Genomic DNA, 15,115 nt, shown 5'->3' with positions numbered 1-15,115 from the left:
TCGGCCTCTCTCTCTGTCCAGCTCCCCCTCTCTGTGTTCTAATTCCACGTTCTCTGTCACGTAGACCCGTGCTATTTGTTTGTCCTCATCTCTCTCTGTCCAGCTCCTTGCTGCTATGTTTTATTTCTTCCCTCTCTGTCTGTCTTTGTAGCCCATTGCCGTTGTGTGTTTTTTTTTTTTTTTTTCCTACTTGTTTCTTCATGTGTCTCTGTCTGCCTCCCAGTGCCTGATCTTTAATTCCTCCTTCCCTGTAGGCCGCTGTTCCTTTTTTCCATTCTACATTGTGTTCTCTTTGGTCTCCTGTTCTTATTCATCGATTCCCTCCTCGCCGCCCTGTGGCCTGTCCCCATTTTATTGTTGCGCCTCTCTCCCTCTCTCTGGCTTCTTGCCCCTGTTTTGAAAATTCCTCCCTCTCTTCTCTCTTCCCTGTTGGCCGTGTGATCTTCAGCCTTTCTCCATCTCTTTCTGCCCAGCTCTCTGTGTCTATTCATTAATTCTTCCCTCTCTGCCCTGTAGCCTGTAGCTTTTGTCCTTTCTCCATCTTGCTGTCTCTGGCTTCCCCATGACCCTGTTTTAGAATTGTTTCTCTCTCCTTTCTGTACGCATTGCGATTCCTTTTGCTCCCCATCTCCCTTTGTTTTGGGTGTTTTTTTTTTGTTGTTGTTTCTCTGGCTCCCTGTCCCTAATTCTTAATTCTCTGCCTTCTCATGCTCTGTACCACGTAGCCCCATGGTTTGTTTTGTGGTGTTCCCTCCCCGGCCCCTTCCCTCCGTTGTTGGCTGTCTCGGCTCCCTGTCCCCGTGGCTTCATTCTTCCCTCTCTGCCCTGTTCTTGTCGCTTGTCTTGTCTGTCTCCATCGCGCTCGGTCCAGCTTCCTGCCCCTATTCTTCTTTCCTCCCTCGCTGTCGTGCTGCCTGCCCCAGGTTCTTTGTGCGTCTCCAGCCTGCTCCTCTTCCTTCTTTGTTGGTCTGTGTCCTGCTCTTCCCCCCTCTTTCTGCTGCCTCTCTTCCCCTCTCTCTGCTGCTTGTATCTCCACCTCCGTCAGGCTCCCTGTCCTTCTCTGGCCGTCCTGTTCCCTGCCTCGTGCCTTCTCACTACACGCACACACGCCCCCCCGCCCCCGTCCAGCTGGCTGCCGCTCTTCTCTTCTCTCTTCCTACTGTCCTGTGCCCTGCTCCTCACCTTTGGTGGCCTCCCCCTCTGCCCAGCAGCCCGTCGCTCCAGGAGCCAGGCGACGGACGGTCCCTTCCCTGCCAAACGCGGACAAGCGCGTGCCGTGGTTTAGCCCCAGCTGGCAACTCTGCACCAGGGAGCTGCTTGCTCGCTCCACCCTCAGTGGGCTGGGGGAGAGAGCTGGAAGGGTAAAAGTGAGAAAAATCATGGGCTGAGATCAAGACTGTTTAATAGGTAAAGCAAAAGCTGTGCGTGGAAGCAAAGCAAGGAATTAATTCACTCCTCCTTTTCGGCGGGCAGGTGTTGAGCCACCTCTGGGAAAGCAGGGCTCTGTCATGTGTCATGGTTACTTAGGGAGAGAAATGCCGTAGCCCCCCCCCCCCAAGGACTCCCCCTTCTTCCCCCAGCTGCGTGTGCTGAGCATGATGTCAAATGGTATGGAATATCCCTTTGGTCAGTTAGCTGGGAAAGCTTTCCCAGCTGTCCCAGCCTACTTGCTGGTGGGGCACTGAGAGAACCAGAAGAGGCCCTGACTGTGGAAGCAGTGCTCAGCAAGAACCAAAACATCTCTACATTATTAACGGTGTTTTGAGCATAAATCCAAAACGTATCCCTTCCTAGCTACTGTGGAGAAAATGAGCACTATCCCAGCCACCACCAGCTCCGTGCGGCTGCGGCAACGGCGGCCGAGGTGGCCTTGGGGCAGGGGGAGCGTTGGGGACCCTGAGCCACGAATCGCTCCTGGGACTTGTTACGTGTGCGCCTGCACAAACACCTGCCCTCTCCTTTGGCCTGAGGGCTGCGTTTGCGCTCCCTTGGCGTGGGGCAAGGGGCTGTGATGGAGCCCGGGGGAGGAGGTGGTGCACTGTGGGGGTGAGGGGAGGGGGCCCCCCGTTGCTGCTGCGCCTCAGCTGTGGGCGGGGTCTGGCTGGAGGAGCCCCAGGTGCGGGCAGTGGGGCTGGCGGTGCCGGCTCCTCCCTGGAAAAGGGGTGGTGCCCTGCTCCGGGGGGCCAGTGTGAGCCGAGGGCGGGGCGGAGCGGAGCTGTGGCCGAGCGTCAGCGGGCTGCGAGTGTAGCGAGGGAGGAGGTGAGCGGGGGCTGGGTGGGGGGCCGCTGCGTGCCGGGTCAAGCCCCGAGGAGGGCTGCGGCGGGGCAGCGGCGGGTCGGAGCGGGCGGTGGGGAGAGCGAGGCTGTGCTGAGGGCTCGGTGGGGCTTCCGGGTGCATCGGCGGGAGGGGCGGTGCCCCGCAGGGTGAGAGAGCGGGGAGGGCGGGCTCGCGGCGTGGCGGGAGCTGTGGTGGTGCGTGTGGCGGCTGGGCGGGCGGCCGTGTTGTGGCGCAGAGCGTGCCGGGAGCTGTAGTCCTTGCGGCGGGGGGCTGCCGGGCGGCCGTGTTGTGGCGCAGAGCATGGCGGGAGCTGTAGTCCTTGTGGCGGGGGGCTGCCGGGCGGCCATGTTGTGGCGCAGAGCATGGCGGGAGCTGTAGTCCTTGTGGCGGGGGGCTGCCGGGCGGCCGTGTTGTGGCGCAGAGCATGGCGGGAGCTGTAGTCCTTGTGGCGGGGGGCTGCCGGGCGGCCGTGTTGTGGCGCAGAGCATGCCGGGAGCTGTAGTCCTTGTGGCGGGGGGCTGCCGGGCGGCCATGTTGTGGCGCAGAGCATGGCGGGAGCTGTAGTCCTTGTGGCGGGGGGCTGCCGGGCGGCCATGTTGTGGCGCAGAGCATGCCGGGAGCTGTAGTCCTTGCGGCGGGGGGCTGCCGGGCGGCCGTGTTGTGGCGCAGAGCATGCCGGGAGCTGTAGTCCTTGCGGCGGGGGGCTGCCGGGCGGCCGTGTTGTGGCGCAGAGCGTGCCGGGAGCTGTAGTCCTGGCGCAGTGGCTGCCGGCCCTGTCACGTGGCTCGCCGGGGCGCGGCGGGAGGCGCGGTGTTCCGGCGCTCGGGTGCCGGGCGGCCGTGCCGCGTACGGTAGGCGCGGTGTATTTTTGGGGTTGGATTCGTGTTGATTTCTGGGGGCTTCCAGGTGCGGCCGCTCCCCGAGAAGCGGTGAGTTCCCCGGGAGCTGACAGAAGGGAAGAGGGAAAGGAGGAGGACCTTTTCCCCCTGCCCAGGGCGCAGATGATGGCCGCCGCCTCCCCGGCTCACCGGAGCTCCCGCTCAGCCTCCCCTGGCCCCCCCCTTGCCCCGTGCGCCTGCCCCCAGCCCCGGCACCTCCCCGTAAGCGTGCTGCGTAGCCCTTGGCCGCCCCCAGGCCCTGTCGTGAAGGCAGCGAGCCGGCCCTCGAGCGCACTGGATTCCCCCTCGGCGCAGGGGCCCTTAGCAGTAGCGCGGGGAAGGGGCGGTGTGTCCAGAAGCCCCTGCGCAAGGAGGGGCTTTGGCCAGGGTCGATCGACGGTAATGACGGTCGCTGTTTCTTCTTTCCCTCTCCCAGAGACCGTGCTGAGGACGTGGTTGTCTGTCCTTCCCCCGGGGATGCCGTTGACTGCAGCCGTCTCAGGCTTGCGTGGCTTCTCTCTGCCCGGCGTTGCCATCCTCGCAGCGCGGGGGCGAAAAGGGACACACAGAGCCCTTCCCGGCTGTGGACAGGAGCTGCCTCGGCTGAAGCTGGAGACGCCAACGAAAGGTAAAGCAGAAGAAACTGAAGGCGCTCTGGCTGCCAGCTGCCTTCCTGCCGCAGGCAAGAGAGAGCCTGTCCCTGCAGGTGAGGGAGGAAGGATCCCCCTTCATAGTCCGCAGCGGGCCAGGCCACCAACGTGCACCGCAGGGTCTGTACGCGTAACCGGGAGTTGGGTACGGGCGTGTAGTGCACGAGCGAGCTAGGCTACGTGCCTAGGAAGCCTCATCTCGTAAGAGCGGTAAGACACCCGTGTATCCTCTTTAGGTGGAGAACGGCCTAGAGTCTGGAGCTGCAGAAGAGGCAGGGCGGAGAGGAGGGGAAAGAAGCATCTGAACGGCTAAATTGTGCCAGCAGCGCTGAGAGCGAGAGTCGCGGTGAGTCCTGGGCCACTGGGGCCCCGTTGCCTCTCTTGTGCGTCCTGGGCCCTCCCTGTCTCTCCCCCCTGGCCCCCTCTCTTTCCTTACCTGCTGCAAAATTATTTTTAGGTTTTTTTTTTGCGTCCCCCCGCCCCTTCTTTCTCCATCTCGCTCTGAGTGGCTCCCTGCCTCCCCGTCTTTTTGGTCCTCCCTCTCTCTGTCCTGTAGCCTGTGGCTACTTGTTCTTTCTCCACCTCTCTCTGCCTGGCTCTGGCTCAGTTTTTTATTTTATATTTATGGAGAGAGCATCGGGCGTCCTCCTGTCTTTGCAGGGCTGACCCTGAGGAAGTGTGGTCCGTCGGTCGATAGCATGAATATATATATATTTTGTGGGTGCACAAATCCTTTTCAGAGTGTCAGAGGGTAAGGGTTTTGTTCTGTTCAGCGTAAACATTGTTCTGTTTGGTGTATTTGTCGAAGATGAGAGTTTAGTGGGGGAGGTAGTCAGCTCTCTGGCTGGTTTGAGGTGGGCTATACGTGTTTGTCGGTCACCTCTCACCTGCCAGTTGTTTTGAACTAGTTTTATCTGGTTTTCCTTGGGAGTCACAAGGGGTTTGGGGCTCCCCGGTGGCGGGTGCTGTGGCCAAAAGAGAGAGCAGGGTCACAGAGTGCCTCATATATGGGGCTGGCCTCGGCCATCTCCTGCACAAACTTCTGGTATGTAGCGATCGGGATTTGATTTCCTGAAGGAGAGGATGATGGAGCTCATCATAAGAGCATAATCATTTTCTCTTCCTTTGGCAGTACGGGCACACGAGGGCCAGCCTGCTTTTGAGGAACAGCATGAGGATGTCGGTGTCGATGCTCAGCAGTGGAAGGAAGCTTCTTTTGGAGGCCAAGAAGATGAAGTGGAGTACTTATTTGTTGTGTTTGATTTTCATTGCGGGGATGGGGAGGGGTGGGACATGGAAAACACGGTCCCAGGCAGGGGAGGTGTCTATGATGTGGGAGGCCGTGAGAGAGATCATGGACGCTGCTGGACAGGCGTTAGAACCCGTTGCTCAGGTTGGACGGACCCGGCAGAACCACTGCACCATCTTAAGTAACGCCTGCTCACATACTGAGATTTTGGTAGTTGCCCCCACATCCCCGTTGGCTTTTCCTCGTCGAGCTTGTATTTTGGCAAGAAGCGTCTCTCGTTAAGCGTTTGGGTCTAAGGGGTGTCCACGAGGCTACGTGGTGCCCATCCCCATGAGATTTTGTGACCATCAAGTGATATTCAGCATCCGTCTTATGCCCGTCTCCTGTAACTACTCTGCAGTTTTCACTTAAGGCTTGATAGCGCAGCGTTAGCTGAGGGTGGCATTTCCCGCGCTGGCCCCGCCACGCCGACGGCGTTTCCCCTGCCGGCCGCTGTCCGTTCCCTGTAACTGTGACTCTTGTCCTGGCAGAACCTTTGCCAAAGCCACCTTTGTGCTCCACAGCAGTCTGTTTTCTGTCTCGAGTATGTTTCTTTTCGGTATCGGCTACCCCAAAGCTGTGTACCGTTGGCTCAGGTCTCTCCGTGAGCTTCTGTGAGTAGAGAGAGCCTTCCTCTGTTTTTATCGATGCGTCTCCTGGGGTGGTTTTTTGTTGTCCTTTACAATTTAGTTTTGTCCCAGCTACTGAGGTGTTAATTTAGCTGCTTCGTACCGTTCCCGATACGCTTGTATATTTCCACGTTTCTTTTCATGTTTTTTGTCCTTTGAGACTGATTCAGTTCTGTTAAGGGACTGAGCGAGAGAGAGCGTTGAGGTGACTCCGAATGGTTGATGGTTTTACAGTAAATGATTTACTTTATAACCAGAGATAATTTTTGAGAAGGGGCTCTTAAAAGATTTCATTCTGCTTTGCCATTCTGCTGGCGTAGATGAGCCCCAGCCTTTCTTCGGGAGGCTCATTCTGCTCCTGGGCTTCTCTGGTACTGTTCCTTGAGTTGGTTGCAGGTTTTGAGCTGTCTAAGCTCTTTGGGTAGGTGTGTTTTGACATTTAGAGAGGGGGAGGTTTCTGGCTGAGGTAAGAGAGCAGTCAAAGTTGAGCAGCAGATATATATTAGGAAGTATACTTGTACGAGCTTTTGTTTTTCCTCGGGTCAGTAAGTTTGTGTTGGATGTTCAGGGGTAGCAAGATGGTCTAATAGTGTGTTTTGGATTGTTTGGTTTTGTGGGAGTGTTATGGTTTTGTCTGGGGTTTTTTTGGTGTTTTGTTTTTGTGTGTGGTAGGTTTTTTGTTTGGTTGGTTTTGCAGGAATTTTATGACTTGGCCGAGGGTAGAAGCGTATATTTTTCCCACCAGTTTTGCCTGTGTGTTGTGCAAGTTGTTGACGTTATCTCTCAATAGGACTGATGCTGAGATGCTACGGTAGGGGTTAGGGTGAGCGTGTTGTACGCGTCTGTATGTGGAGCTCTAGCCTTCCTTCAGAAAGCAGCAGGGACGTAACGCATAGTGTGTGTCGGGGTACGGAACTGCTCGTCGCCTTTCCCGATCGCCCGCAGAGTACCACGTTGTCCCGAGAACCTTTGCAGCTTGCGGCAGGTCCCTCGTAGATTATAAGCATCGGGGCTTCTGTTATTTTGTGGGCCTGTAGAGAGCACGGAGTCTGCGGGAAGCCGGAAGGTGGGAGGTGCTCGCAGAGCGCGGGGCAGAGGTGGGAAGGGCAGCTCCCGAGGAGCGGCTGACAGAGGGGCTTTAGGGGTGCAAATACAGGGCGGGAGCTGTCGGGAAGGAGTGAGGTTCCTTCCCTGACAGTTCAGGAGGAGAGGAGGGGTTTTTGAAGTCTTGGTGCCGGGGGATGGTTGGGAAAGGGGTGTTCAAGTGTTAGCTAATGGTCGCGTTCTGTGTGCAAGCAGCCTCCGGTAGCCCAGTCTCCTTCCCCGTATGTGTCAGCGCGGCCGCTCGAGCGTGCTGTCTGCCGAGAGGTTCTCCACGCGGCTGTTCACGGAGTCGCTCAGGAGTGAGTTACCTACAAAGGGAGAGTGTGTCACTACACCAGCCACGCCCGTTTGCTTCCCGTACTGCTTTTGGTGTTTGCCCTATCGGTGTAATTTTTGTGTGTTGCGTGGTTTGACTTTTTCTTGCACTTTAAGTCATAGGTCTAGGGTTAAGCAGGACAGTCGAGCGAGGCGTGGCAGCAAAGGCGAGCAGATGGCGTCGTGTGCTGTGACGGGGCGGGCTGTGCGGTCACTCGTCTGGGATTTCTGCCTTTGGGGTCTCTGTGTTGCCAAACAAGTCAGTCAAAACGATTTGTTAGTTTGTTTTGCGTGGTGAGCTCTTGCTTTTGGAAAGCAGTGTCTAATATCTGTGTGCCTCTCCGTATTTCCCCAGAAGTGGGCCCGGCATTGAAGGTGACAGTTCCCAGCCATCGGGGACGGACCGAGTATGCGAGCAGGTGCCTGACGCGGCCACTGACCCGGGAGGCACGGATCGGGAGGTGAGGGAGCCGTGTTGGCATGGTAGGGGAAAGGATGAGTCTGGAATGTGGCTGTTGGTGGAGATGCACGGCAGGGAGCCGGACACGGGAGGGAGGGGGCGAACAGAGCATTGTGAGAAGGTAGGTCAGCACGTGACAACGGAGGGGTCGTGCAGTGCGAGCACCTATGTGACTAGTTAACGAAGGGACTCACAAAACTACATGCAAAGCGGGATGTCTGCCCCGAGCTCGTCGGGCAAGGTGAGCGATGAACAGGAAACTGTAGCAGCGGTTATTTTTGAGGTGTGGAATTGTTTGTGAGCGGGCGGCCGCTTCCAGGCGCAGCGGTCACCTTGTCTCTCTGGTTCTCTAGGCGCCGTAGGTGGCGGCGGCCACGACATCCAGCCTCATTAGAGCGTGGGCGAGCGGAAGTTCACGGCGCTTCCGAGGAGGCTGTCGTTGCGGAAGTGGCCGGCGTTGAGTGGTGCGACGCTGAGTGATGGCACCGCACGTTTGGAGATGAAGAGTGTCCGTGTGACCGCAGCCCCATCCTACGTAGCCTGTGTGGCCTTTTTAAAGGATGGCTTTTGAGCCCCCGGATTTGGAAGCGAAGCTGAGGGGCCGATGCGGTCTTTGTGCAGGTGGCCGGTCGGTTGCGGGAAGCGCAGGGGGGGCAGGCAGGGGTTGTCAAATCAGTGGAGGGGACCGTTCAGAGACCGGACACGTTTGGGCCGAGAGAGGTTGTGTTGTCCTTTCTGCAAAACAGAAGCATCTGCCAGGCAGGGGAGTTCCTGCCTGTGCTTGTGCTGTTGTGTGGATTTTGTAGTCTGTCTTTGTTCCTTCCTGTACTCGGGTCTCGATGTGTCTGTTCTCCGTGCTGAGCAGGCACCTAGGTAGCAATATTGAGGGTTTTGCAAGCCCTGGCTCATCGGCATAATGGTAACCGAGAGCTTCCTTTCTCGCATTTTAAGTCTACTGCATAGATTTGTCTTGTGTCTTAAATATTAGACCTTTATAGAAGGTCATCTTTTTGCGGCGGTGATTAAGGCGGCCTCAGTACTGCTGCTGAAGAGCAGTCTGAATACGCAGGGCCCTTTTCTGGGACCTGTTCCCTGCACCTGAACGTTCTGAGGTCTTTAAGAGCGGCTCGTCGCTCGTGCATCGTCCTAGTTGTGGGTATATGGTTTTTTCGCAGGTGATGATGGTACGTGACATCTCCGCGGATGCTATAGCTGCTTCCTCGCTGCCCTGCAGATCTTCTCGCCCGGTGGCATCTCTGGGCCGGAAGTCCGTGGTCTCGGTGAGAATTTTCTGAGGTGCCGCGATCACGTCGCTTGTAGTATTTGTGAGCAGTGTCGGTCCGTGCACGTCGATGCCTGTGTCAGAGCTGCTCCTCCGCCTGGGGGTGTAGCAATGGTAGAGCGGGGGAAAGAACAGCAATAAGAGTATATGGTTAACGTTAATGTGCGTAGACTGTTTTGGCAACGCCCGTACAACCCTCGTTGGAGCGAGTGGCCGTTGGCAGCGGGCGAGGACGGTAATTTCCGGGGCGTTTTGTGGGTGCCGAGGGGATGACCGTAGCCGTCTGGGAGAGGCAGCTAGAGTGCTAGCTGAGCAGAGGGCATCTCTCAGCTGTTCAAGCTTGTACGTGCGTGGGGCTTAACATTTGATTGAAGGTATTTCCTTTAATGGCATGCAGTAGTTGGGCTCTAGATGGTATTCCTACGTGGAAGCAAGACCTGTGGAATGGTTAAGCTGTTGCTGTGCGTCCAGGTGACTTGTTCTATCATGCTGTTCTTGCAGAGGATGAAGATGGAGCTGTGCAGGGTGATAGAGCAGAGCTGAGTAGAGCACACTAAGGCGGCGGGTCCGTGTGCAGGATTAAAGGGAAGATGCGACTGAAGGCTATTTGAGGAGCATTTCAGGTGAGCTGGGTCGCAGTGAGGAGGCTCATGGGGCTGGTGACTTTGTTCTCTTTGCTCTCAGGAGCACAGCGCTATCCCTAGGGGCTGGCAAGGTTCTAATTGTGGGGCTGGCGCCCATCGGGTGCCTCATTTTTTGCGTTACAGTTTAAAGTGTGGGTCACTCTGGTGTTTGAGGAGTTTCTGGGCAGTTGTCTGCGGCGTCGTTCCCAGATGCATGAACAGCTCTGCTCTGTTGCTGTCCATTTTCAGGGAGCGTGATTTCTTTCCTGCATCCTTACAGTCTTAGGTCTTGTAGCTGGGCTTCTTGTGCCTCCTCCCTCTCAGTTTTGAGAGGAACTTCTTGTCACGGGCCCTGACGCTCTTCTAATCTTTTTGGATCGCGTTAGGGCCTCCTTGCGTCACTGTCAGGGTTCCGCAGGTCTTGTTGCTGGACGAGCTCTTCCGTCCAGTTGTCTCTCTGTTTGCCGAGAGCGTTCTCTCGTCTCGGAGGCGCGCAGTTTGTAGCGTTTCTCATAGCGTTGGTGTGTGCGTTTGAGTTTGTCTCGGACCGCCTTGCTGGCCCTGTAGAGTCGGGTAGGTGGCACAGCGATGAGAGGTTAGGGTTCATCTGTTGCTGTGCCAAGGCTGTTGGGGGAAAGGTTGTACCGTCATCTCGGATTGAGTGGCCCTCCTCAGCGGGCGAGGACCGTAATCACGGTGACATTTTGTGGGCTCGGAGGCCGTGACCGTAGCTGTCTGGGAGAGGCGGCTAGAGTTCAGCTGAGCAGATTACCTCTGCAGGGTGTTCAAGCTTGTACGTGCGTAGGGCTTCATGTTTGATGTCATATGTTTGTTTTGATGGCAGGTTATAGTCGGTCTTCAGGAACCGTTAAGGTACTGCTGTGCAACCAGGCGACTTGTTTGGTATTGGTTTTGGAGATGCCGAGGGACGAGTCGTGCAGGGCGACGGAGGGGAACTGAGGGGACCGATGTAAGCGGGTGAGGTGGTGCGTGGTGTATATAGAGGGAAGATGTGACCGATGGCTCTATGACTCCGTTGCTCCTTGCGTTTGTCTTTTGGTTTGGGTTTGAAGTAGCGTAGCAATGAGCAAAGGAGGCAAGTCGAGCAAGGCGAGTGGTGATTGGTGGGCTGAAGTAGCAGCTCTTTTCTGAGGTGTTGTGTTGCTGGGGAAGTTACAAGCAATGCGTGTTGTTTGGGTGTTACGGACGGCGGGCGAGCTGGACACGGCACCTGGAAGTGGCGTAGGCTGGGAGGGAGGCTGTCGAGGGAAAGGGGTGCGAGACGGGGATCGGTGCGGGCAGGCTGTGGCATCGGGCAGCATCTCGGGAGGTGCCTTTTCGCTTGGCTTTTTGCAGGTGCCGCTGGCAGGCTCGGAGCGGTGCTGCCGCGTGCCTATGAGAGGTCTGAGAAGGTGGGGCAGCGGCCAGCATCTGAGACCAGAGAATGCTGTGGTCCGTCGTCGAGCTCTTCAGTTTTGTAGGTAACACGTGGGCCGTCTTTGGAACGGCGTATGAGCATTAGAAGCGAGCTGGGTAGTAATGAGGAAGTCACGGGGCGGTGATTTCTCACGAGCGTAACGGTAGTTTACTGTGTGTTGATACATTTGGTGCCACAAGCGATGACGGAAGCGGGGTGTGATGCTGGAACCTGTGCAGAGCAGGTGAGCCGATGGGCATGTTCCTTTTGATGAGGGGGGTGCTCTGGAAGAGAGCTGTGTTGACCCGTGTGATACTTATTGCTGGCTCTGGTGTTTTTTGGGGTGTTTTTTTTTGTTGGTTTTTTTTTTCACGTGATGAAGAGGCACCTGGCCACTGCGAGAATATCCTGGTTAGCTGGTGTGTTTCTTGTTGTGAAAGGATTCATAATCTGGCCCATCTGAAAGCCCCACAGTGTGACTTTTGTTAGGAAGAGATCTTGAAAAATTGAGATATTTCTTATTCAGTGAGGTTGCATTCTATGAACTTGCCATCAGAGTGCATCTTAGAGACAATGTCTTTGTCAGTAGAACTCATCAGCACAAGACTTGCGAAGTACTGCTTTTTTTTCTAAGATGAAAAAATCAATGGTCCTTGCGGAGATCCAAGCACAGCACATACTCCAAATGTTGATGGCATTGGTAGTGCTTGGGTTCTCAGTTGTAACAGTCGAGATCCCATAAAAATACGGTTCCCCTGCATGCTTCGGTACAGCCAAACGCATTAGCATATCTGCCGGTCCTTCTTGGTAGCCCCATGTATTGCAACACTGGGGATTTGATTTGCGTGGGTTTTTGTTGTGGTATTTTTTTTCCCCAAAAGAATTAAAACCGTATCGGGGATCTCTTAACTCACCGATTCTTCTGTCATAAATGAAAGTTTAAAAAAAGCTAACAGCGTCTGATTTACGACGTGACTTGCGCTGTTTCAGCTGTAACTGCCGAGCAGATGTAGCGTACGATTTGTTAGGTGTAATTAAGCAGGTAGGTATTTGTTGTAAATATTTAACGAGGGGCGACTGAATGTTGGGGTGGGGGCGGTTTTTTCCTGCCGGTATTTTGAGGGAGCGCTCTTAAGTATTTTATTTCAGTCTCGCTTTGGATGCGCGTTTCCCTGGCAGTTCAGCAGCATCTCTCGGGCGGGGCAGCTGGGCGGACGTCCCTCCCGACTCCATAACACGCCAAAACCCCCCAGTCACGTTGCTGCTGTGTATTTTGGAGATAGATAATCTTATGGCGGGTGTGAACGGCTGTGTGAGTTAAATGAACGCAGAAGGAAAATGGAAAGCTTTCAGAGCCTAGACGCTCATATTGGATGTGCGTAAACACGCGCCCGCCTTCTCAGCACAAAGTGCATTACTGAGATTTATTCTTAATTTTTTACGTTACTCTTTCAAGTTTGACGCTTCGCTTCAGGCTTCATGGAGCCAGGCAGCAAGACGTGCGGCGGCAGGGCGAGGGCTGTAGCTGCTGCGGCGGATCTGTAAGCGGAGGTTCCGGTTACGGTACAACTTTGCCCCGCAGCCTCACGGGGTTATCTCCCCGCAGCGGTGCCGTAAGGAAGGGATGAGACGTTTTCCAGCACCAGCCAGAGCGTTCAGTGTTACGCGAAGAATCTGTTCAAAATGGTATCGGTTAGTCTTAATACCGTTTTCAAGTGTTCCAGTCCCTCTAGCTTTTAAAGGAGGTGTTGTGTTTTGACGTGACCCGTTTGCCCAGAATCTTGCTGCGGCTCAATTTCCTTCCTATCCCTTGTGCTGACTGAGTTCCTCCATTTTCTTCTGTGCTATTTTATTCACGTGCTGAAATATAGTTTGGGATTTCTGTTTTTCAGATGTCTTCTCAGTGTCTCGTGATGCTCAAGAGATGCCCCCCGGCCCGGGTTTGCCTGCCGGTCGTTAAGCGTGGTGAAGGTAAGGGGCCATCCCTCTGCCTGGGGGCTCCCGGCTCTGTCTCCAGCGGGTGCCCCGCAGGTGCGGCCGCGAGGGCTGCCTGGTGGGGAGAGTCGGGGCCCCCAGGGGCCGGGGCTGTTTGTCGCCCCGGGGAGCCCGTCCCAGCGCGGGAACATGGCCGAGCAGAGCCCGAGAGAGACGTGACACCGTCCTCTGGCACGCTCCCGCTCCGCCGTGGGGCGGCCGCTAGCCTGCGGACAGGGGCTGGGGGGGCTGCAGCTGTTTGGGGGGCTGCCCCACCTTTTAGATTTTAGCAGAGCTCCCCCTTTTCTGGGGGGTGGGGTGTGTGTGTGTGTGTGTACCTTTGTAAATGGCACTATTAAAGTAATGAGCTGCAGGTTGGAGTAGATTCCCTTGTTTAGTGCCCTTCTTGGGGGTGAATAAAATTGGGGGGGGGGGGGGGGGGGGGGGGGGGGGGGGGGGGGGGGGGGGGGGGGGGGGGGGGGGGGGGCGGTGTGATGATGTCATGCGGGGCGCCCCGGTGTCACTGGGGGGAGCTGATAATGCGTCAGAGGAACAGGTGAGTGGGGGCGTCATGTAGGGGTTCCCCCCCAAAAAGGGGGGTTGCAGCCCCAAAATGCCTGAAAATTGAGGGGGGCTATTACAAAAACCTCTTATTTTATATATATTGACATGTCATATTAATTGATAGATGTATAAAGGGATTTTAAAATAAGAACTTCTCTCTCCTATATTATATAACGGATTTCAGGATACAAAAATTCTACATTGAGATACAGGGTTTTAAACCACAAAAGTAACTCGACTGTCTAAATATCTAAATTAAAAAATAAAGGAGTTTAAAATGAAGAAAAAGGATAGATGAAGGAATTCAAAGCAGAAGAAAGTCTGACTAGAGCGAGCATCTACGCTTAGTGTGTGTTACATAGTCTAAGCAGATGTGTAATCTAAATAGAGGTTATATAGAGTGAAATAAGCCTAGGTATAACTGTAAGTAGATGTCTAAATAGAGAAGTCGAAAAAGATTGAAGTGTCAAAGGGTAAGTAAGCAGATAGCTAGCCTAAATAGGTGGTTTATATACGTGTTAATATGGAAGTCTGAACAGGTATGTGTAAATAGATATGCTGTGTAAGTGTAAATAGCCTAAGTAGGTGTAAGTGTAAATGTAATAGCTAAGTCTAAACAGGTGTTGTATGTAAATGTAAAATAGATAGTATATATAAACTATAGATGTACTCTGTAAGGATGTGTAAGTAGACACACAAGTGCAAATGTCTATGCTATATAAGGTTTTAAAATGCAAAGAAACCATGTTGACAGAGATGTTTATAGAGAGGATTTAAAAATTGGACACACACCCCACCCCCACCCCCCAATCAACTGAAGACACAAAAGCGCTTTCAAATGCTGCCCCTTTCCCGTTCTCCTTCTCCCATCCCGATTTGGGGCCGATTCCCCCAGATGGGGACTTCCCCCTCTGGGGCTGCGCAGGCAGCCTGGGAGCTGCTGCCAGGGCAGACAAACACCCCAAAGCCCCCAAGTCTGGGTCTGCAATGGGGGGTGAAAAACCCCAAACAGGCAAAACACCCAAACAGGTTTGGGGGAAAGAAAACAATTGGGGGCTCCTGGGAAAGCCCACTCCTGCTGGGTTTGTGCAGCTGGAAAGGAAGGGGGGGGGAAAAAAAGCGGTGGGGGGTTGGATGGGTTGGAACCCCACTAACCATTCTCATGCACAAAACCAGGAGCAAAAATCACCGATTTCTTTGTTGTGGAAAGGGCCAAAGAGACCCAGAAGTGAACCGTTTGGAAAAGCAATCCCAACTTTGTTCCTTTGGCTTTTTTTGCTTTTCCATAAGGTAAAACCCCCAAAACCCCCAACAACAAAAAAAGCCAAGCCATCCAAACAGAAATCAGCACCACCAAACGACCGCCCCAAAAACCCCAAATTGGGGAAAATTTGGGGTGAAACAGCAGCAGTTTGAGGGGCATTGCTGGGGCTTATCCGGAATGGATTCTCCGGAGTGGGTCGGTTATCTGGAGCGGATCATCTGCTGCAGGTGAGCCCAGGTGAGTTGCCCGTTGTGGATTATCCTGGGGGGACCCCCCTGGTGTCAGTCATCCCCATGCATGTTCCCCATGGCGTGTCTGCCCAGACATGCCCCTGTCCGGCAGTGTCCGCCTCCTCCCCCGCCCTCCCTCTGCGTGTGTCTGTGCCCTCCC

The 15,115-nt window shown here is 55.0% G+C and overlaps 1 long non-coding RNA gene across 1 annotated transcript; it reads left to right on the top strand.

Annotated features, from left to right (window-relative positions):
- Positions 1 to 4,892: 4,892 nt before the first annotated feature.
- On the top strand, positions 4,893 to 8,241 carry LOC135317814 (uncharacterized). Its single transcript, XR_010376458.1, has 3 exons — positions 4,893 to 5,046; positions 7,497 to 7,842; positions 7,955 to 8,241. It is a non-coding gene; the product is annotated as an uncharacterized LOC135317814 (long non-coding RNA).
- Positions 8,242 to 15,115: the final 6,874 nt, after the last annotated feature.

Source organism: Phalacrocorax carbo, chromosome 27 (assembly GCF_963921805.1).
Source record: "Phalacrocorax carbo chromosome 27, bPhaCar2.1, whole genome shotgun sequence".
Taxonomy (NCBI): Eukaryota; Metazoa; Chordata; class Aves; order Suliformes; family Phalacrocoracidae; genus Phalacrocorax; species Phalacrocorax carbo.
Note: the sequence above shows the minus strand (reverse complement) of the source record. Positions and strands in the feature narration are given on the sequence as shown.